This window comes from Toxorhynchites rutilus, chromosome 2 (assembly GCF_029784135.1).
Source record: "Toxorhynchites rutilus septentrionalis strain SRP chromosome 2, ASM2978413v1, whole genome shotgun sequence".
Classification (NCBI taxonomy): domain Eukaryota; kingdom Metazoa; phylum Arthropoda; class Insecta; order Diptera; family Culicidae; genus Toxorhynchites; species Toxorhynchites rutilus.
The window spans coordinates 310384940-310408442 of record NC_073745.1 but is presented as its reverse complement, the minus strand read 5'-3'; the positions used below and the strand labels follow the sequence as shown (position 1 = coordinate 310408442).

At 35.5% G+C, this 23503-nt stretch overlaps 1 protein-coding gene across 3 annotated transcripts in view; it reads left to right on the top strand.

Moving 5' to 3' along the window:
* Positions 1-23503, top strand: part of LOC129770833 (four and a half LIM domains protein 2) — a 422902-nt gene that overhangs the window by 164840 nt on the left and 234559 nt on the right. Inside the window, exon 1 of one of the 3 annotated variants that reach the window (XM_055773942.1) lies at positions 7592-7762. The exons of the other annotated variants lie outside the window; for them this stretch is intronic. The gene's annotated coding sequence lies outside the window, so the exon portion shown is untranslated. Of the gene's footprint in view, positions 1-7591; positions 7763-23503 lie in introns of those variants that run through there. 3 annotated transcript variants of the gene reach the window in all.

The following is a 23503-nucleotide window of genomic DNA, read 5'->3' as shown; positions in this document are numbered from 1 at the left end:
AACATTACCAAATAAAGCAAAGACAGCAACAAGCCTTCGAATATTCCGTAGTATTTGTAAAGAGTTTTTGAAGCATGATTTAGATTTTTGACTCTGCATATAATTAATGTTAGTATGTAAGATGACGAAGTTTTAACGGATATTTGTATTTTCTTATCTTTAGACTAATGATGATGGTTATTTTTATTTTTCCTTTACCTGTAGACATCAACTTAAACAATACTTGTGAAATCTTCAATAGCTTGAGCCCGCGCGTTAGCAAACATAGACAACTTGAGATAGAACATATGCAAGTTCAATTATTTTTTTAATAAAAGTATTCAAATGGGTTTAATGTGGAAACCTGAGGTAAGCTGTGGATAGCTCAATCAGAATACTTGTAAATTCATCTTTCCAACAGATAATTATATCAAGACTTTTCTGTGTTGTGGCAGATCTCATTGCAGATTCAGGTTGACACGTTTATACCCCAGGTTGAATGTAGGGCCTGAAGTATCGGAATTAGGCTTAGGTTTGCTCAGTAGTCTGGTCTCGAAAACGATTAACAGACCGTTGTCGGGTATCCAGTGAAGGGGGAATTCCTTTGTAAATTCAAGGCTAATGCTAACATAGGTATTGGGTTCAATTCCTGATCGGTCAAGGATTTTTTCGGGTTGGAAATTTTCTTGACATGCCTTGGGATACGTAAGGTAATGAGCCTGAAGTGTTGGCTAGAATTAGGCTTGGGTTTGCTCAGCTACTAGAACTCGGAAACGATCGCAATTGCAGGCCGGGGATCTGATGAAATGGGATTCCCCTTGTATGTTCATGACTAATATTGACATAGGCATTGGGTTCAATTCCCGATCGGTCTAGGGTCTTCCCGGGTTGGAAATTCTCTCGACATGCCATGGAATAAATACGTAAGTTGATAACATAAATTGTTCTTCAATTAGGAATCTATGTTTGACATATAACCAGTCCGTTTGTTTTGTTTTTACTTCAATGTGCTTACTGGTTATTTTGATAATTGTTACATAATGATCAACAAGGGAACTCATACAGCTCAAACTTTTTGAGGTGACCCTCATCATTATTTCATGAAACGAAGAAATTATTGTCTTTTGTGTGTATGTGTGTCCGTGTGTTTTTCATGTCAAGACTATGGTGATGATGGTATTTTTTTTTGCTTTTATATTTATCTTAGTTATTCAAACAAATTTAAAAAATTATTGTGAGGTCTGCAATAGTTTGAGCCCGCGCGCGTTGGCAGACGCAGAGAAACGTGAGATTGAACAAAAGTATATGAAGTTTTGATCGAATAAAACAAAGTCATTCCAAGGGGTTTAATGTGGAAACCTGAGTCTCGGTTGTAGGGCCTGAAGTATCGGCTGGAATTAGGCATAGGTATGCTCAGCTGTCTGGTCTCGAAAACGATTAACAGACCGTTGTCGGGTATCCAGTGAAGCGGGAATTCTATTGTGAATTCATGGCTAATACTGAAATAGGCATTGGGTTCAATTCCCGATAGGTCTAGGGTCTTCCCGGGTTGGAAATTCTCTCGACATGCCATGGAATGAATATTCTAGATAAAGGCTTAAATTGTTCTTTCGATTAGCAATCTATGTCTGCGGGATAACCAGTCCGTTTTCTTTTCAATTTAATGTGCTCACTGGTTAGTATGATGTAATAAAGAAATACAGTAACTCAATTATTATCAATAAGATAACTCGTCCTGCTCAAACCTTTGTAGGGGAATGAGGTGGGACCATCATCATTTTATAAAAAAAAATCTGCTTTTTTCACCGAAAACGAGAAAAATAGGAGTGGGTTATATCTGTAATATAAACGCAAGGTCTTCCATCGGCTTAGTAATCATTTGTTGGAAGTTGCATATAAATGAATTCTCAATAAATGGATGAATGAATAATTTGTTTTTCCTTGAAAATGTATTGCGATCTGTTCAAATATATACTAAATAATGATCTTTGGCTTGTGGTCTGTTTTTAACATTCAAATCATCAAGACAAGCTTATTCAATTCTCCGTACATCCGAAATATCTTTTCCGTGATATAAAAATCATCACGGAAACACCTAGTCAACCGCCCAAATGTGTGCGAAATCATATTTTACCCCCTTGGGTGCATTCTCAAGCAAACGATTTTGCATGTCCGTTCGTCACGGCAGCAAAAGAAAAACGGACAGAGGTTGGCTAACCGACGCCTCATGTATCATGCATCAACCGCAGACCAATCGAGACTGAAATGAAATTTCAATAAGCTATCGCTATATATAATGATTTAAATAATTTGCTTTTGAAGCAGTTTTGAGCTATTGAAACAAGTTTTTTTGGAAAATAAGTAAAAAAAACATCTCTTGTAGATATTTAATCTTTCGAATAATGTTATTTTCATACCACTTCGTTCTTCCGGTAGAGATATAAAACGCTCAAAACCTAGTACTTCGAACGCCACCCCCTCTTTTTCGAGACTTTGAAGTTACACCCCAGGATAGAAATATAAGATCAAATATGACGAAATAATTAAAATAAAAAACCATGAAAGATTCTATAACATGGAATTTTCCATAGTGAAATGTTTTGTTAGATAATACCGTAAGTAATAACCGGATACTATACAACCTTTAAGGGTGACACCCGAGGACCTTTATTCCACCAAACGCTCCACACATGGGTGGTGCGTGGGAGCGACGAGTCCGCTCGCCTAAAAGTTGAGGACGCGTACATCGAAGGAAAACTCTACGATGAAGTTTTGCAAACCGTAATCTTAGAGGCAGAGGGCATTGTAAATACTAGACCAATTACGTATCTGCCACTTGATTCTGCAGAATTAGAATTCCTCACACCAAACCATTTCCTGCTTGGAAAATCGATCGGGGTTAAGCAGCCATGCGTGGAAGAAGAATGTTTGAAGAGAACCTTCCATAAGTCTCGGGGAGATATCCAAAGTCAGCTCAATCGATTTTGGAAACATCTGCTGAGGGAATACCTTCCGGTTATTCGGAATATTTTTTCTGGAAGAGCAATAAAAGAAACTTTATTTGAGCCCGCAGCATTTTTATACTATCAAAACAAGCATCAAATGAAAGCCACATCAAATGGGTCGAGAAAGAATGCAGGTGAGCTCCGCACAAGTTACCTATGAATGCTTAGGACGAGTATTGACGAGGACGTGGTCAGAACTTCCTTATCAAGTCAAAACCGATAACATTGCACACTGGTCCAGGAGATGCATTTAAGTGGAAATTAGCAGTCAGAGCTTGATAGTTATACTCTAGACAAAAACTGTCTTCGACAAAGTTGTTACATATGATAGAGCGCTCATTTTAATGTTGCCAAAAATAGAGTGACCAACATTTTCGATGAAATAAAAAAATCAAACTTTCTTATCTCTACTGAAGCGATCCTAATTCCTCCATATATGTATGTAGAGATGCTTGGATAATACATACTTCAGTTTCTGTTTAGAATAGCGGAATTACAGAGTTGAAGGAGCATGTTTTGTTTTAATTTAAAAAAAATAATTTAAGTTCCTATGACTGAAAATAAAAAATCAAAAATTATCACATTATTTTTTAATCTGCTTGCAATAATCTCTTCAAGATTATTACAAGCTCTGTAAGTAAGGGGGGATGAAGCGACCCTTTTTCCTCCATATATGTATGTAGATATGCTTGAAGAATAACTCGCGAAACCATTCTTCATATTTCATTAAAGCACATTTGCGCTTTGTCGGCAAGTTCCAAAAGTGCATCACCCTTGTGGAAAATCGAACACTTCTCTAATTACATTTTTGTTCAACTTATGTTGTTACCGAGTCTACGTTTTTTTTACTGACACCAATTTTGTTATTTTTGTGCGAGTGAAACAAATCTCAAGTTTCCACTCGGTTCGTGGCAGTTCAACATACGTCCAGGCAACGCTAGAATTGGTGACAGCGGTGGGATGCTGTCCAAGTGGAGACAACAGCCCATCTACCGTGGTGTTTACAAAGTGTTGCTTTCCTTGAAGATAATCTGGGAATCGGAAAGGATCCCTAGTTGAGAAAATGTGCGAGGACAGATATTGTAATGAAAGAAGAAGTAGATAAAGCAGGGAATATGAAGGAGAAATCAATAAAAATGAAGTTAAAGCATGCACATGTTGATGGAAAAAAGTAAATGAACAAAATAATGATTTAATAAGATTAAATAAAGGAGAGTATGCAGAATGAAAACAAATAAAGAGGATAAAGAAATCAAGAAGGATAGAACATCGAGAATGAAAAACCGAAGGGTTTTTTTAAATGAGAAGAAAAGAAATAATAAATGATAAAGAAAAAAATCTAAAAGGAACAAAATAAACATACTGAAAGAAAAAGTAGATATAATGGAAAACTACATATACCGTGATATCATCTTACCCACAGCTAAACTATAACAAAAATGCGTCCATCAATTGCTAGAATAACTTTTGAATGTACCGAAGAGCTGAAAAACCAGAATAGCTCTGCTATTACTGTAAAGGTAATATCGATTCACATGTATATCGGAGGAAAACAAAAAAAGAAGAAAATTATATAAAATTATTGGTTCATAGCAACTAGAAATGTGAGAATTCAAAATTCTAAGAAATATAGATAAAAGCAAAAGAATTAATGAGAGAGGAATTTACACCCTTCAATTATATAATGACGGAAATGAAAAATTAAAGAAGAAAATATATAAGAGAAACAAATATATAAACAATGAAAAATGATGAAAATATGAATGTTTTTTGATTATGCTGTAAAAGCTCAATAACGATGATTGATAAGACATTTTGGGAAACTTTTAGGAGATAAGGTCATTTCAGTTTCAGTTCAGAATAGCGGAATTACAGAGTTGAAGGAGCATGTTTTGTTTTAATTAAAAAAAAATAATTTAAGTTCCTATGACTGAAATTTAAAAATCAAAAATTATTACATTATTTTTTAATCTGCTTGCAATAATCTCTTCAAGATTATTATAAGCTCTGTAAGTAAGGGGGTATGAAGCGACCCTAATTCCTCCATATATGTATGTAGAGATGCTTGGAGAATACCTCGCCAAACCATTCTTCATATTTCATTAAAGCACATTTGCGTTTTGTCGTCAAGTTCCAAAAGTGCATCTCCCTCGTCGAAAATCGAACACTTCTCTAATTACATTTTTGTTCAACTTATGTTGTTACCGAGTCTACGTTTTTTTTTACTGACATCAATTTTGTTATTTTTGTGCGAGTGAAACAAATCTCAAGTTTCCACTCGGTTCGTGGCAGTTCAACACACACGGGTCATTTTTTGATTACTCGGCGCATAATTATTTATCGGCAGATATAGCAGGGTAACTCCAAGCGCCTCCCCAGAAATTTGAAGGTAGATGAATTAGCTTGTAGAATTAATTTCGGAAAAATAAAACAGTCGAGAGTTGCAAGCTATCAGGATTGGTCGAGTTTTAGTTGTATGAAAGAAAGCCAAGACCGTTCAGGCAACGCTACACTACAGATAGGGGTAAACATGGTTCGACAATGTTGTAGTCCCAGTTATTTGAGACACTTTTGTAGAACAAAGTGTTTTTCTATTTCTTCAAATAACCGATATAGCGCCTTTTTCCTAAGTTGCGTTGGGGTCACCATTAGAAAAAAATGTTTTTTTTGCTCTAACTTTTATATTTCAAGTTCTACATACAAACTTTCTTCGAAAGACTTTTAGAACATACTGATACAAATATTTTGCAATGCAGAACTTGTAAATATCTCAACTTAACTCAAAGTTAGTGATATTTCTTCCCAAAATATAAGCTCTCTTCAATTTTTTGCCATTCTTTCTAGGACAAATATAAATAAAATTTATTGGCGGCATTTGAAAGAACATAGTTCACTCTACATAATGGGTGATTTTCAAAGCTATGTTATTTTTCGTGTTTGAGTAAATCAAAATTGAAATCATGAGTTTTTGGATGAAAAACCATCAATAACTTTGAGTAGGATTAGGATATTGACAAGTTCTGCACCGAAAAATGTTGGTCTTGATAAGCTCCAAAAGTCATATGAAGACAGCTTTGATGTAGAATTCGAAATATAAAAGTTAGAGTAAAATAACCATTTTTTTTCATGGTTACCCTAATGCAACTTAGTTAAAATACAACTTTGTAGGAGATATTTATTCTTTAGACGAAAACTGTCTACTGAATTTTGTTCTTTTAAATTCCTTCAACAAACATTTTTCATGTTTGCCCCAGAAAGAATGGCAAGCAATTGAAGAGAGCGTATTCTTTGGGAAGAAATATCAATAACTTTTATCGCAAAACGTTTGTATTAGTGAGCTCTAAAAGTCTTTCGAAGACAGTTTGTATGTAGAATTTGAAAAATAAAAGTTAGAGTATAAAAACGGTTTTTTTCATGGTGACCCCAACTCAACTTAGAAAAAATGCGCTATATTGGTTATTTCATGAGGTAGAAAAAAACTTTGTTCTTCAAAGATATCTCAAATAACTGGGACTACAATATTGTCGAACTATGTTTACCTCTATCAATAAAGAAAAGAAAGTTATATTTTTTATTTCATCGACAATTTTGGTCACCCTATTTTTTATAACATGAAAATGAGCGCTCTATCATATGTAACAACTTTGTCGAAGACAGTTTTTGTCTAGAGAATGACCGTCGAGCTCTAAATGCTAATTTCCACTTAAATGCGTCTCCTGGACCATTGTGCATTGTGCATTGTCGGTGTAAGGTGTGGTGGAATAAGGTTATACAGTTTTTTGATATATTTTTTTAAGTGTCGATTTAGTTTTCACACGATGTAATTCATTTATAGAAAGTAAATGATTTCATGTTAAGATTCGATTTGATTGTAAAAGATTGAGTAATTGATTCCCTAGAAATCATAAAAATCATCATAGCAAATACTCACACGACACGCCGTTCTCGGCAGTAGTTAGCGTTTACTCGCGAATTCAAACCCACCCATCGCCAGCAGCGCAACCCGTATCAACCGTGTATCCAACCAGCAAACCAACATTGGCAGCTGTGAATGGCAGCAGGACAACTGCCGATTACCGCGAAGCGCACTATCAGCAGCACACCAACGGAGACGGACGGTGTGTCGATGACGTCGTCATCAGCCGTCCGCCCCCATCGTCATTCCAACCGCACTTTCCGCCTGATCAAGGGAAGTACATTCCCTTCGAAACGCGGCAGCCGCGTTCTCCATTCTCAGTTCATCTCTCCCACGTTCTCGCACTCTCTCTCGTTGCGCGCCAGAATTTGTATCGCTTCCGAATGCGACTTACGCCGTGAATGCTTAGTTTCGGTTCGGTTCTAAGACACGTCGTGTGTGTAGATACTTTCGCTGTGAGATAAAAAAAAACATCATACAGACGCTCGCGTCTTCCGAACAGCTGCTCCCGCCGTAATCTCGCGTGGTTATCGCGGCGATTATTTTGGTTTATTTTTCTTCTGAACCGGCCTCCATCCATCCATCGGTGGATGTCCCCGCGGCAGATCGAAACGGTCTAGCCGGCCTCAGGCATCTCAGCACCACTCATCAGTGTGGGACGCGCCGTGCAAGCCAGTGTCACAGTATCAGCGGTGCGTGTAATTTACGAGCACACCAGTTGTCGGCAGTTGCTGGCTGACAGGCTGCCTGTTCGTACCACACCGGCCACGAATAGCGGTGCAAGGTCGCCGGATTAAATCCCACCGTCGGCGTGAGCCATGATCAGTGTGATTAGTTGCGGCATGTTGGCGGGAAATTGACGGTAGAATTAGTTGTTTCGATTCGTTCCGTGGTACCTGTTCATGTATATGTTGCTTTTCCCGAGAGATCACTTGTTGGTGCTGATTGTTGTGATGAGAAGTGGGGTTAACGGAGAAGCAGTTGTTGTTTCTTCTATTTTGACAAAATGCCAAATATATCGGCGTCGAGGAAACAAAAACAGTCATACGCGTTGTGAATATATGTGGCCCAACTGAAAAATATATCTCGTCAAATGAGATTCATCTCATTAAAGCGATTGTGTGATTTTTTTTTTCTCAAACAAATAGATAAGATTCCGTTCCGTCTCCATTGCCTCTTGTCCATCGAGTGCGCGCCGCGATCTGCTGATCTGATGCTGTGGTTGAGAGTGATGAAAATATCACTCTTCCACAGGCAGTGCTTTCACGTCTTCACATCATCATCACGGCTCGGAAACAAATGCCAGTGTTTAGATTATGGTGACAGCATTCACAAACAGCAACTGCTTCAAAGTCAAATGCGACAAATCGACCGAAAAAAAAATACAGAAAAGTACGCGCGCGAGATCGTGGGGCGTTTATTATTGAAGAAGAAGAAAAGAAAACAGATTCCCGGCGAGACCAAATCCGAATTCATACACCTGGGTCGGCACATTTTGCCACCAAATTCAGCTGTGCAAGTGAATTCAAACCAAGCGAACGAATGTGTGCTGTAAACGGTGCAAAATCGTATGAGTTCAGCGAATGATTCAGTGGCAGATGTTATTAATACGGTTATCTAGCGAAATTGGCGGTTTTTATCAAATTGTTTCGAATTGTCAGCGAAATGTGTGTTTGTCCGAAATCGTTTTGTCATTCCCTAAATAAGCATGGTATGATAAAAATTGCCAAAAATTTTCTGTTCGGCATTGGGTTTATTGTTGGCAAAAGTGCAATCGGATTTTGTGTACGGTTTCGAAATGAAAATAGATTAGTTTTGAATATCGATGCTGTTTCTACCTAATTTTTTTTATTGTTCTTTTTTCTACTTGATTTTGAATGGTTTTTCGTTCAAGAATAACTAGTTGAATAGTTTTGAAACTTGACATATGATGTTTCTGTATTTACGACGATACAAAAAATCCGAAATGGCGTGTTACTAGCTAACCCGGCAAACGTTGTTCTGCCATATCAATTATTTGTACTGAATATGTAGGTTGTTAAATCAAAAATAACTAATGTTTCTTAAATGTTTTTTATTGTTCTAACGATCTTTAAGACGGATCGAATGTGATCGATGAAATATAACGAATGAAACGATTCGAACGATAGTGTGCTTGATGTTTATGCTGCTGGAAATGACGGTGCGAATGGTCATACGAAAAACAATCGTGAAACGTTATTGATTCTTGAGTGTAAACTAATAAATTAATTTGTGAATGGTTGTCCACCATTATCAATATTTCTTCGTTGATATGTTGGACGTCCGCCTACGCTTGTGATCGTGTCGTCAGTAAAATCGTCAGGAAAACGCTTCTATCTGACATGCAAGATGATAAAAGCTTTAAATCATCGCATGGGCCATGAACCATGTTTGTGGTAACAATATCGAACAATCACCCATATTCCGAAATCTGATTGATTCAAACCCGACGATTCGATCGAAATCGACTTTTGCATTCAGAAATTCGTTCGACTTAAATTCAGTGGTGCTATGAAATGTCTTGCAAATGCAATCTTGTCTTGCATATCCGTCAGAACTTTATCCATGCTATAAAATCGTTATTAGAAACAATTTTCGTTCAAGACTCTCCCCACTTGCAGAGAACGTGTGACTCGTTTACACAGAACGCATATTAGAGCCTATTTTATTTTTTTTCGGTAGAATCTATTTTCATTTATAACTAGCTGACCCGGCAAACTTCGTCCCGCCCAAAATTTGAGTTTTGTTATCAATACCTTGAAACATTCACGTTTTCTTACTATGAACAAGTTCATGGTCCATTCACAGAACTGTTCATTGATTGATCTTCTAATCGACCCTGATGAATTTACCTTTTACTATAAAATTACTAGTATTTCTACCAAAACTCATCATTATAATATCAGATTATTTAATTCTCGATTAATGCAGAAATTTGTGTTTCATTTTTATGGCAGCCTCCACTAAGAGAGGGGTTGGGGGGAGTATCTAACTATCTAAATTGCGTGTTAATTTCACCCGAAAATTCATGATAATTTTCGCCTCACAGAAATGGAACACGAAGCTCAATGTCGTCTATGTCGAATTGTGTGGAAGGTTGCCACATTTACACAACTCGATTGGACTTGAGTCGAACGAATTTTAGATTGAAATGAGCAGTTGATCAGTAGACGGATCTAGACTTTCCCAGGAAACTACACTACCGTTCTCCTCTGAATATTTCGTGAACTAATCAAACTAAAAATGTGCGTATGAGGTTATGCTTTGTCACTCAACCGAAAACATCCAGCACCGTGTTGGACCGAATACGTGTAATGTTGTAATTAAGCTCATTAAAAGGCTGTGTCGGCATTGCTCATGATAGCGTCTCGAAGATAAATATATTATTCCTCACGTAGCTTTTCTTCATTTTGTCGTAGGGATCGCAGTCGTTCGCTCTCCGCCCTTGCCTTTATGTCGACCACTGTGGTTGAACATATTGTAAAGTTTGTCACTCAGAATACATTCGAGGCGTTTTTCTTGGTCTAGAAATCTCAACTAAGTACCAATAAACATTACGCAATTATTACTATGTTGAGAAAATAAACGTTGGGAACGTTAGTACCATTAAAGAAGATGTATCGTATGAACGTATGAATGTCGTATGAACAATGTATGTCGACGACGCACTCTAGATTATTGTTTCTTCTTTGAATCGCAATTTGTCGCGTCGCTATTGAGTTATCTACCTTGATTCCAACAATGTCTTTAACAACACACACTTGGAACCTGCACTCGTGCTCTTCAGTCGGTCTTTTATCAAGATTGATGTCATTTTACAATCCGAGCATGTGTGATTTGAAGAAATTCAATAATTCATTGTGTTCATTCAATAAGGATTCCATCTCGACGACGCCTAGCTTTATGCTAATTAAGGTTTCTTGTGTGGACGGAAGGGCTATGAGGCGAACGTAGTGCCACCTGTCATAAAACAACGTAAATAAATTCGGTTAAATTTTTTGAATATCTATATATATATATATATATATATATATATATATATATATATATATATATATATATATATATATATATATATATATATATATATATACACACTATACAATCCACTTCAAGGAGTGTTGTGACGGCATAAAAAATTGGAAGAAAAATGATTTTATATATGACCAGAGTGTGTTTCTGAAATTGAGATTCTAACGAAAATCGACTGTTCAGTAATGAATATGTGTCCTATGGGATGGAAACATCGTTTTTCCACGTGTTTGACAAAATCATGAACTGAAATTGTGTTTTGAAGTGATTTAAAATTTATCGATTTCTCTCATCTATCTCTCTACATATATATATATATATATATATATATATATATATATATATATATATATATATATATATATATATATATATATATATATATATATATATATATATATATATATATATATATATATATAATATAGTCCTTGACAGTGTTTTGTTTGGTTAAGTCGTTCGTGAGTTATAGTGTCGCAAATATGGAGCAAAATAAAGAGAAAATCCGACATATTTTACAGTACTACTATGACAAAGGCAAAAATGCATCTCAAGCTGCCAATAAAATTTGTGCAGTTTATGGACCCGATACAGTTTCCATTTCCACCGCACAACGATGGTTTCAACGTTTTCGTTCTGGTGTAGAGGTCGTCGAAGATGCGCCACGCTCCGGAAGGCCTGTCGTCGAAAATTGCGACAAAATCGCTGAATTAGCCGAGAAAGACCGGCATAGTAGCAGCCGTAGCATCGACCAAGAGCTGGGGATAAGTCATCAAACCGTTATTAACCTTTTGAAGAAGCTTGGATTCACAAAGAAGCTCGATGTATGGGTGCCACACACGTTGACGCAAAAAAAACATCTTTGACCGTATCGACGCATGTGAATCGCTGCTGAATCGCAACAAAATCGACCCGTTTCTGAAGCGGATGGTGATTGGCTTTGAAAAGTGGGTCACTTACGACAACGTGAAGCGCAAACGGTCGTGGTCGAAGCCCGCTGAAGCGGCTCAGACGGTGGCCAAGCCCTCATTAACGACCAGGAAGGTTCTGCTGTGTGTTTGGTGGGATTGTCAAGGAATAATGTATTATGAGCTGCTTACCTATGGCCAAACGCTCAATTCGGACCTGTATTGCCAACAACTGGACCGCTTGAAGGTAGCACTTATGAAAAAGAGGCCATCTTTGATAAACAGAGGCCGCATTGTCTTCCATCAGGACAACGCCAGGCCACACACTTCTTTGGTGACGTGCCAGAAGTGACTACCACCTGTTTTTATCCATGGCGAACGAGCAAGGTAGTCAGAAGTTAGGCTATCCGAGTTTTTTGCCAATAAGGAAGCGAGCTTCTATAACAGGGGTATTATGAAGTTGGCATCTCGTTGGGAACAAGTCATCGAACAAAACGGCGCATATTTGACATAAAACAGATGATTGTAACTAATTTTATGAAGAAATGAAAATAAAAAAAAAAATACATCAGGACTTATATATATATATATATATATATATATATATATATATATATATATATATATATATATATATATATATATATAAATTTTCTGTTCGTTCGTTAAAAACTCGAAAAGTACGGATCCGATTGAGCTCAAACTATGATACAATATACAAAACAACCAAACACATCTAGGATTGTTGTTACAACATAAAAAAATGAAAAATTCTACTCAACCATGCCACCACAATGTGCCACAGCAGAGCGTGGCAGGGTACAGCTAGTTGTTTATACAAAACTACAAAAATTGCTATTAGAAGTAGGGGGTGAGGTGAATATTTGGGGTTGTATGTATATTTTAAAGCTAAATTTTAGAAAAAATACCAAAAAAATATTCAGAAAAAATATTTTTTTTTCCTGCAGAGGACCACCTCAATCGGTATTTAATATATGGTAATCGGTCCCCTAGAATATAGAATACGACCCATTCCCATGTCTACTAAGTTTTTTTTTTATATCATCAAAATCGGTCGAGCCGTTTCCGAGGAGTACGACCACAAACACGGTGAAACGGGATTTTTATTTACACTCGACAAAAAAAATTAACGGAACAGAGTGGGAAGTCGGAAATTTTAGTTGATTTTTGACATGCTGTAACTTTGTGAAAAATCAACGCATATCGATGAGATGCACATCATTTTGAAGCTACAACTTTCAGGTATTAGAATATTTTACGTACATATTTTTATCTTGGTGTGTGTAAGTGTAGTGGGCAACAATGTCGGGAAGAAATGAAAAATCGATTTCTTTTCGTTTTTTCAAGAATATTCTGGACTAACACAATTTTGTGCTAACCAACTCAACAGCAAATCCATATAACCTTATCAACCAGCTTTCATTTGGTTCCAAGGACGTTCCTGTAGGACCTTTCCACACAGATATATTTCAGTTTGAATGAAAAATTACCCTTTCGTCTTCGGTTATGAATCAATAAACAACCATCGCACCGCAAATAAAAAGGCACTTTTGAAAACTCCAATAAATTCTGCACAAGGATAATTTGTTACTTTGACGAAAAAAAAAATTTAATTTTTTTGAACCGATTTCAAAAAAATTCCAAAAACAGAATTTGTATAGTGCTTTACAAAATTTACTGTAATTCTGCAAATATAGCAGTAAGTTCTAATGTTTCCAGGCAAATTTTTAGCCTAGTGTATTCCCTAAACACCTGTGAACGTTTCATATTGATACGTTCAGCCGTTTTTTCTAGCCGATTTTTTAAAGTTTGGAGTAAATTAGAGGAGCATTTAATCGGAAATAATACCAGAAGTATAAAATCATACACGACTCTCAGAATGAACGATTCGTAACTTTCGTCTTTATGAGCTTGTGGGAGAAGAACGCGTGTATGTGTGGAATTGCGTATGAATATGAGTGAGTATCATCACTCCTTACAATATTTGTACCTACAAACGCATGGAAACAAAAGTTACAAATCGTTCATTCTGCGAGTCGTGTAGGATTTTGTACTTCTGATATGATTTGCGATTAATTGCTCCTCTAATTTACTCCAAACTTCCAAAAATCTTCCTGAAAAAACGACTTCACGTATCAATATGAAACGTTCACAGATGTTTAAAGAATACACTAGGCTAAAAATTTGCCTGGAAACATTAGAACTTACTGCTATATTTGCAGTATTACAGTAAATTTTGTAAAGCACTATAAACATTTTGTTTTTGGCATTTTTTTTAAAATCGATGCAAAAATTTAAATTTTTTTTTTCGTCAAAGTAACAAATTATCCTTGGCCAGCATTTATTGGAGTTTTCAAAACTGTCTTTCGATTTGCGGTGCGATGGTTTTTTATCGAATTATTCATTATCAAAGACGAAGAGGTAATTTTTCATTCAAACTGAAATATCTCTGTGTGGGAAGGCCCTACAGGAACGTTCTTGGAACCAAATGAAAGCTGGTTGATAAGGTTAATTGGATTTGCTGTTGAGTTGATTATCAAAAAATTGTGTTAGGCCAGAAAATTCTTGAAAACACTAAGAAAAACCGATTTTTCATTTCTTCCCGATATTGTTGCCCACTACACTTACACACACCAAGATAAAAATATGTACGTAAAATATTCTAATACCTGAAAGTTGTAGCTTCAAAATGATGTGCATCTCATCGATATGCGTTGATTTTTCACAAAGTTACAGCATGTCAAAAATCACTTAAAATTTCCGACTTCCCACTCTGTTTCGCTAATTTTTTTGTCGAGTGTATATAGAAAATATTTTGTAGATGATCCTGCAATATTTAAAAAAAAATATTATATTCAAAGGAATAATATTCATCCAATTTTGATTGCGTCAGAAAAATTATGTTCCCATTTTTTTCCAAAAATAGGTTCTCACAGCGAGAAGTATTATTGAACAGATGAGTATAAAATTTCAAAACGAATAATAACAAACTTTTTGATTTATCAATTACGCCATTTTCGATGACAAAGTTTTGAGAAAAACGAATTTCTAAATTTGGGCAAATAAAAACTCATCAATTACGGTAACTTACCAATCAGTTCTATCGCCGTATGATAGTTATAGTTCTTTGATATCCTCGATGAGCTATTTTTTTTCTTGAAAAGTTTTTTTGGGCGAACTCGACTAGACATAACGCATATTTATGATCTCAAGTTAGTTTCATCTATGCCTTAGGTTAATTCAATCGACCGTTAAAGAAGTACTTTGTTGTAAATTTTAGGATGTTCAATAACTTTACGATAAAGTGGAATATGTATGAGTTCTAAAATCTTAAGAATCATCTACGTTTTACTGCGACAAACAGACAGTTATCTACAGGATTCAGTTTTGTGTATTGAGGCTTTCTGTCTGTATTGAGTGGAATTTAGTTACCGTTGGAATCAAATTATTACTTCCTTCGTCACAATAGTCCTTTTTACATTTTGTCATTATGCGTTGATACACTACATAAAATATTATTATTCTATGGCCTTGCTCGACTTTTCCCAATTTAACTAGTCGAAAATAGATGCTGTTCCCACCCTCTGTATGTCTTTAAAACATCGTAGAGGTAGTGGGGACAAAGTGGCCACCTGCTTGTTTGGTAGTAGTAGTAGTAGATAAGCTTGAAGTGTGGTATAAAAAAGGAGTATACCACAATAGTCCAAAATAATGGACGCAGTGTTTCACACCCAACAGGGGGAAAAATAACTGAGTTTCTAGAGATATGTGAGAATCGGTTGAATTGAAGTATATAGTGCAGAATACAATAACTACCTTCATTTATAAGACTGGTCACTACTTGTAAGCTGCATCTACTATTCGTACGATCTCTCCTCATAAGTTCTTGATAGGGTTTCAATCTGGTAAACAAGCTAACCGAAGCCCCTATTCATCGAACTATGCCAAGACCTTCCGGATTCTATGAACTGATGCCAAATTACCCAATTATCACAGTGTTTTGATGCAAAAACAGAAGTAAATGATTCTGGAGTACTTCATTGCACTTCTGACTGTGCATTCGTGTTGATGAAAAGCAATCTGAACCATGCCTTTTGGAAGATATTTTCCTCAAACCATCAAACTGGCACAAAGCTACGAGTTTAAAAATTACATGACACGTTCCGTAAGTTCTTCCAGTATAAATTTTATTAAATTTAAATTTATTTTTATCAGAGAAGTTCTCCTGAAATAGTGAAATCCATAGGGTTAGCTTCCGCATTAGTTTTTGGACCCGCAGCTTTGGAGATGGAATTTTTATTGTATGGGGAGAATTTTCTCAAAAAAGCCTGTTTCAGATAGCTTACCATCAACACGAATGAATAGTCAGAAGGGCAATGAAGTACATCAGAATCATTTACTGCTGTTGTATCAGAAACAATGTGATAATTGGATTATTTTGCATCAATTCATAAAATCCGGAAGGTTATGGTACGATCTAATGAATTGGGGCTTTACCAGGTTTACCAGATCAAAACCATATCAAGAACTTATGAGGAATAATCCCACGAATAGTAGATGCAGCTTACAAGTACTATGAGTGATTTGAAGAGCTTAAATTAACGCTTAAACGCTTCGTCAAAAATGTCGTATAGTGCGTGATGACACTTGGTGCGCTTTATGGGTTGGTGCACTTGCTCTGAATTTTCAAATTTTGTTTTCTTGTGTTTTTAAATCTCAAAGACATTTTTTTTACCTTGTCAAATTGTCTGCTACAGTTTGGAAAAAATGTTCCAAAGAACACATTAATGGTTAAATGGTCTCTTAGTCTCAAAGAGCTATACGGAAAATAAAAAAGGAAACATATGATTGTGCCTGCACTAATTTCTATAAATAATACAGAGAAGTCTCCAGTATCATTTTTAAATTTCGTTGTTATCAGTTTTCCATTCCACTTCGCATTTTTGTTGCTCTCTCATGTTTTATTGAATTGAACTGGTTTTTAGGAAGTTTGATGAAAGTTATAATCTGATTTTCCTGATTTTTTCCTTCTCCATTGGGATGAATATTACACAACCAATATTAGATGCTTCACGGCATCCCCTACTGTTCAGACAATCGACGGTGTCGCGGTAAATGGTTATCAACATCAACGATATGATCAGAAGCGACGGCATTTATTCTGACGACCGGAAAATACTATCAGAGCGGATGATCGTCCTATTTGAAGTCATGAAGTTCTATTTAATTCCACCAAATTAGATGTCGTTTTACCTTTAAACTTGGGGTTACGGATAATTTTATGCCAAATAAGAATATTAAAAATTTTTTTTTTTTCTTGAGTAGAGACATTCTAATCGCCTAGCATCTTCAGACACCCAGAAAAATCCTTGTTATAAAATATTCAATACATTTGGTAACGCAAACATGTACATCAGGGTGGCAATGGATGTATCGAAAAAAAATCATCATCAAATTTACAATGGTACCTGAAATTGGGAAAATCGAACGTTTTTTTTCGATGCCAAATGACTTAAAAATGCATAAAACGTCGAGATCAGGTGTCATCTCGAAAAAAAATTTTGGCCGGTAATAGACCTTCTGGGACTATTTCCGGAGGAGCCTGAGTGACTATGAATGTATGGAAAAAATTTCATCATCGAATTTCAAAACCGTCCATGTATCTTTTGTTCATTGGCCCAAAAAAATTACCTGTGCAAAATTTTAGCTCAATCGGCTCAATTGAATGATTTAGGGGTGCCACAAAAAAACTTAAATTTGAGCGTTTTGATGCACCCCTGAATCATGTCCGATTGAGCTGAAATTTTGATGACCTGTGCAAAATTTTTGGGTCTATGAACAAATAATACATTTACATACTAGGAAAGTTTACTTTACTTGGAAACGAGCAGAATAAGTAAATACTTTATTTCTATTCATACGGCCTAATAACTATTAAAAAGAGAAACACCAGAATATTGTTGAATATGTTTTTCACTCGGAAAATAGTTTTCCGTTCATTTGTTTCTAGTGCATATCAGTGACTCCATTTGTCTTCAACCCATTAACGACCATGCTGTGAAAATCTTTTTTGAACGAAAGCCATTGGTGTAATTTTTATTATTGGCGTTACAGGAACCCCAATCTTCAAGAATAATTTTTTTTCTGTCCTTTCGTTTTCCAGAAAATGAAAAAAAATATCGAAACATCGCTAAACAAAAACAATGGCCAAAACCTACATTTTTGTTCCTGTAGGAGATTCAATCCAATGATTTTTTTTGTTTGTGTTCTTTCATGAAAGTAATACTGTAGAAAAGTTAACATATTTTTGCATTTTATATAGTTTTGTTTTTCGTTAGGTTCTATGAGGTTATGTACTCTCCGCACAAAGTTGCTTTAACCCGAAATTAATGTCCAATATAGTTATTCAAAATTAAACGAAATTGATAGTAAGTGGTAGCTATTAAAATGAGCTATCTTTTAATGCTAAAACCTTTCCATAACAAAACTTCCCAAAGCCATGAAAAATTATCAAAGTTGCTGTTCGATTTTTCGAACGCTTGGCATAAAATGGGTCAAGTCAAACCCTGTGGATTCTATTTTGCGTCGTTTTTTTTAAACAAGGAGACATTCGTTCATCAATTCAATACATCAGCCAATTATGATTTCAATTCTCATTTATTTTTACCATTATTTGTCCGCCATTTGTTCTTTATTCTTGCAGTCACTGCCACATCGATTGTAAATATCTTTATTGAAATTTTTGTGATGGTATCAGACAATGCTGGGTTGAATGTATAAAAACCTAATGATCTCAACGAATTTATCATCACTCACGATCGTCTCCCGAGTGTCCAGATGAATCCAAAACTATTTATTCAGAAGAAGAATAATACCGAGGTGAAATATCTCCCACAGATTGGAAACGGTTAGCTGTAAGTCTTCCATAGAATGCAAGGAATACTATTTTAATAGTCTAGCAAACGATTCGAAAACAACTGTTTGTGTGTTTGCCGCCAAATGATGGACGAGTAAAATTTATCCACTCATGATTCAGGTGGCCCGATTAGACAAATAGCCCATGTCTCGAAAGTATTTTGTCTCATGGTCCATAATTAATAATTTAAGAATGTCACGGAGAGAGGGAGTGACTAGAATGCATGCTAACCGTTTTGTTTTCATTTTAGTTCGTACAACAAACCTAACGATTTTCTTAAAGAGTTTTGAACGAAATTCAATTGTTGTTTGATTTTTTTATGTTTTTCAAGCTGCTACAACTCAAAACATATTATTTAGGATGAATCAGTTTTTTTTTCATAAATTAAATAGAGGTATATCTCCTGGAATTCAAAGTTGTGACTTTCTGATAGATGACTGAATCCGAATTCCACGACGGTTCAAATTCTCCTGAAATGCAGAAACTGACCGATCTTCATAAATTAGCGCAGTTTAAGACCCAGCAAGTGTGCATGCTTCGGGTCTATCGGCACATCATCTCCGGGAAAGCTGAGGCAACACTGGCGTTTTTTTTGTGTGGCAGCTGGCTGCGAAGGACAACGGTTCCTAGACTCCGCGCGACACGTCGAAAATAGATTGTATGTTTTGCAAGATTTTGACACTTACTCCCACTTTGCCCGCTCTCCGTCCCTCGTTACCCTTTCCGATGCTGAGAAATTGTTTGAGAAAATTTAGTAAGGAATTGCAGAAAAAAACGAACGAACGAACGAGTGAGCGAGCGATTGATGAAACATAAACATTTCGGAGGAGGAAAGCGAGTAGATTGAACTCGAGATTCGACCGTAATCCCGCCACAGGCGCGTCCATCCACTCTACCGCCTCTTGTCGCCGGTGCGGATGGGATTATATATTGTAGGAAAGTTGAAACTTGTAAACATGGATTGGTGCTTAAAACGGCTTGTTTTGATGAATATAGTTGTAACATCCGCTATGAAATTCACTGTATCAAAGATGAGTATTTTATTTTCACGGGAAGCTGTCCTTTGGATATGTAGAATGTATAACAAGTTGTAGCAAATGTTGAAATATTTGGGGAAGGAAGTGCTATGAAAATTCATGAAACTCTCGAATTAGAGCTGATTCACACCGAATAAATAACTACAATCTTACACGCTGTTGATAACTCAGAGAGCATGTTAACGGGTATTTTTTTCGTTTGAAAAGTTCTGAAGAGTGTATAAGTTTCTCGTAAATGCGGGCTACCCACGGTTACACCAGTCCTCAGTTTATGTTGAATTCCTAAAAAAAATGGTAAACTGTAACGTACTGTAGACATTTGATTAGGGATAAAACCAAAACCATCAAGCAAAATAAGACCAATGTGTTTCACACACAAGCAGCTTTACCAACTATTAATTTCGAAAATCAGGAAGAATGAAACTAAAAATCAGGAAGAAATCAGGATAGCTCATATTGGGTTGTCCGGGAAGTTTGTGTTGATTTTTTGGGGCAACAAAAACATAATTTTTATAGGCATTTATACATTTTCATATACATAGTTTTGTTCCACAAAAATTTCACCATCTTTCACGCAACTTATAACTGTTCAAAGTATTTTTTTACTTTGTTCATAGAGTCGAAGTTTTTGCCCATGATAAAGTTTTGCAGGAAACTGGACCTGGGATAATATGAAGGTGCTATATCCAGTTAGATTAACTGGTAGGATAGTACCTCCCAGCCAGACTCCGAAATAATCTGACTTGTCAAAGAGACAAGAGATCACATCAAGTAATTATTCCCATGGCACCATTGCACAATGGTGCATTTAAGTGGAAATTAGCATTTAGAGCTCGATAGTTATTCTCTAGACAAAAACTGTCTTCGACAAAGTTGTCACATATGATAGAGCGCTCATTTTCATGTTGCCAAAATAGGGTGACCAACATTTTCGATCAAATAAAAAATCTAACTTTCTTATCTTTATAGATAAAGCTAAACATAGTTGGACAATATTGTAGTCCCAGTTATTCGAAACATTTTTGTAGAACAAAGTTTTTTCCTATCTCTTGAAATAAACGATATAGCGCATTTTTCCTAATTTGCGTTGTGGTCACCATTAAAAAACTGTTTTCTGATCTAACTTTTATATTTCAAATTCTACATACAAACATTTTGTGATGTAGAACTTGTCAACTTGTTTGTTGGGATATCAGAGACCATGACAAAAAGTCGGCGTAATCCTGTAAATGAAAAGTTGGCATTTCTGCATACAACCATTGCTTCATGTGAAACATGCAAGATTTCATTGATGAAGCCATTGCTATCGAGGATTAAGAATGAGACTGCGCTTTGGCCCATTCGGCCACTTAAAGAGCAAAAATTAGACACATCCATCCAGACATCCATCCTTTGAAAATAAACTCTTTCATCTGGTTCTACTCCATTTGAAACCATCTTGTGTGTGAAACAATAACATAATCCTGAGAAATCATTACCTATTTTTTTCTGACGTAGGACTACGTCTTTCAGTAATGGTGCCTAATCAGTAAACAGGGCATGTTTTTATGAAATAGAAATAGCGAATGCAGTGTCCGTTCTACGAACGAAGGGGTTGGAGAAAACATTGCGATTTAAGCTCCGCCAGTTTTCAATTTATATAAACTCAATAAATTGACAACGGGCGGTATTCGTGATTTCACAGCAGTCACGATTCATCAGTCATTCAGTTAGCGACCAGACGGTCTGGTGGAGAGTGCTTCTGTTTTTTGCGCAACATCATTTCTGTATCTGTACAGGAGTGTAAATTTGGAATTTCGAAAACGAGAGCACAAAGATTCGAGCGATAATATCTTACTGTCGGCTGAACGAAGTGAAACATCAATCACTTTTAAAAGATACGAGGGGTATGAGTCATGTTTGTTACTCATTGACTTAATGACTTTTTTCCATAGCTCAAAAACATAAATAACAAAAATCTAAACACGACGAATTTCATGCCAACTCAACTGGGCTTTGGCAGCAACATCTCAGATGCTGTGAAACATTGTGGGTGTAAAAACATTGGTAATGTAAGCAACTTTACATGCTTGAAATCTTCGAAAAATGATTAGACTACTTTTTGAAAAGAGCCAAATAATTTTTCTTCATTTTTTACAATAATTTATAACGGAAAAAATATAATATCTAAAAAATCCGGTCAAAGGAAATATGGGAAATTGTTTAAATTTTCATAAAAAATATCACAAACTTTCTAAAGAAAATTTTTCAAAAATTATTTTGAAAAGTAAAATTAATTTTTCTCAAAACCGTATTTTTTGAAAATTCTCAATATAAATTATATGAATAGCTCAATTTCCAACAAGTGACCCATACATCGGAGAATGGGCACCTTTACAAAAAAACGTTTTTCTAGCAACAACTTTCTCATGTTTTCTTTAAGAAGATTACAACTAATCCTAATTTTGTTCAATGTCAACATAATGATATAGCGTAGTCTACAATGTTTTATATTTTATTTAAATATAAACTTTTGTCGAAGACATCAACTTTCTATCTTCTATATATTTTATTCCAGGAAGGATTACATGGCATTTTTGTATGGAGATTCCTGAAAAAATAATGTTATTCTTGCGTCTGAAAAAAATTTGCAGAACATGTAAATTACGATAAATCATACATAAAAACATAAAAAAGTTGAAGAAAACATGAAAAATTTGTTGTTTTTTGAGAATTTGAAAAAACATACTTTCGACAAAATTTATTTAAAATTTTCAAATTTCCTACATTTCATTCTCTAACCAGCATTTTATAGGTTTAATAGTTTCACAAGTTGAGATTTTTCGAAAAAAAAAGTTGAAAAAAACTCATTCGAGAACTATAAGACCTACAAAATCTTGGTTCAAGAATGAAATGTAGGAAATAATTTAAGTTTACATGGATGGTCGGGAAAGCACTATAAATAACTATCATTTTTGGCTCAAAAATTTTCGACCATAGTTTTTTTAGTTTTTAAAATTTCAATATATTTTTAAATAATATCCGAGAAAATCAAAAACGAATTGTTTTTTTGTAATTTTTGATGGAAAAGAGCTTTTGTAGAATCAGGAACGTGTTCGGATTTATTTGTGTAATGAGGATAATGTTTTGAATTACAAAGGCTTTGTGATACTCTCAGACTTTCTCAGCTCAATCACCTCTAACCTCAAAAAAGGACAATTTAAAAAACTAAATACTCAGCCTTGAGAAAGCCGGCTTGGAAAGCCTTGCTGACTTATTTGGTAGGCTGACCAAATAGATCACGACTGAAAACTGGACATGTAAGTCAAAAAAAACTATTAAATGAATTTTATTCGAGTCCATTCCGGAAAAAATAGCACTAGCGAAAAACTTACTGTTCATATAGATGGAAACATTTCGTTTGATGAGGGAAAAATGATTAAAGAAATCCAAAATTATTAGATAAACAGGTGGAGCAAAGATTCCGTGCCAATTATGAGTCATCAGGCGCATTTTTGTCAGAAATGGACAAACAAATTTCTAGAGTATGAGGAATTCGTGAAGCTGACTGATTGTACTTAGTGTCTGCCTGGTAATACCGCACCAGTTTATAGGATTTCTTCTATGATGCACAATATTCGAACTTGAACTAGTGTAAAATTTTTTATGAGTTGTAGGTTTTGTAGAAG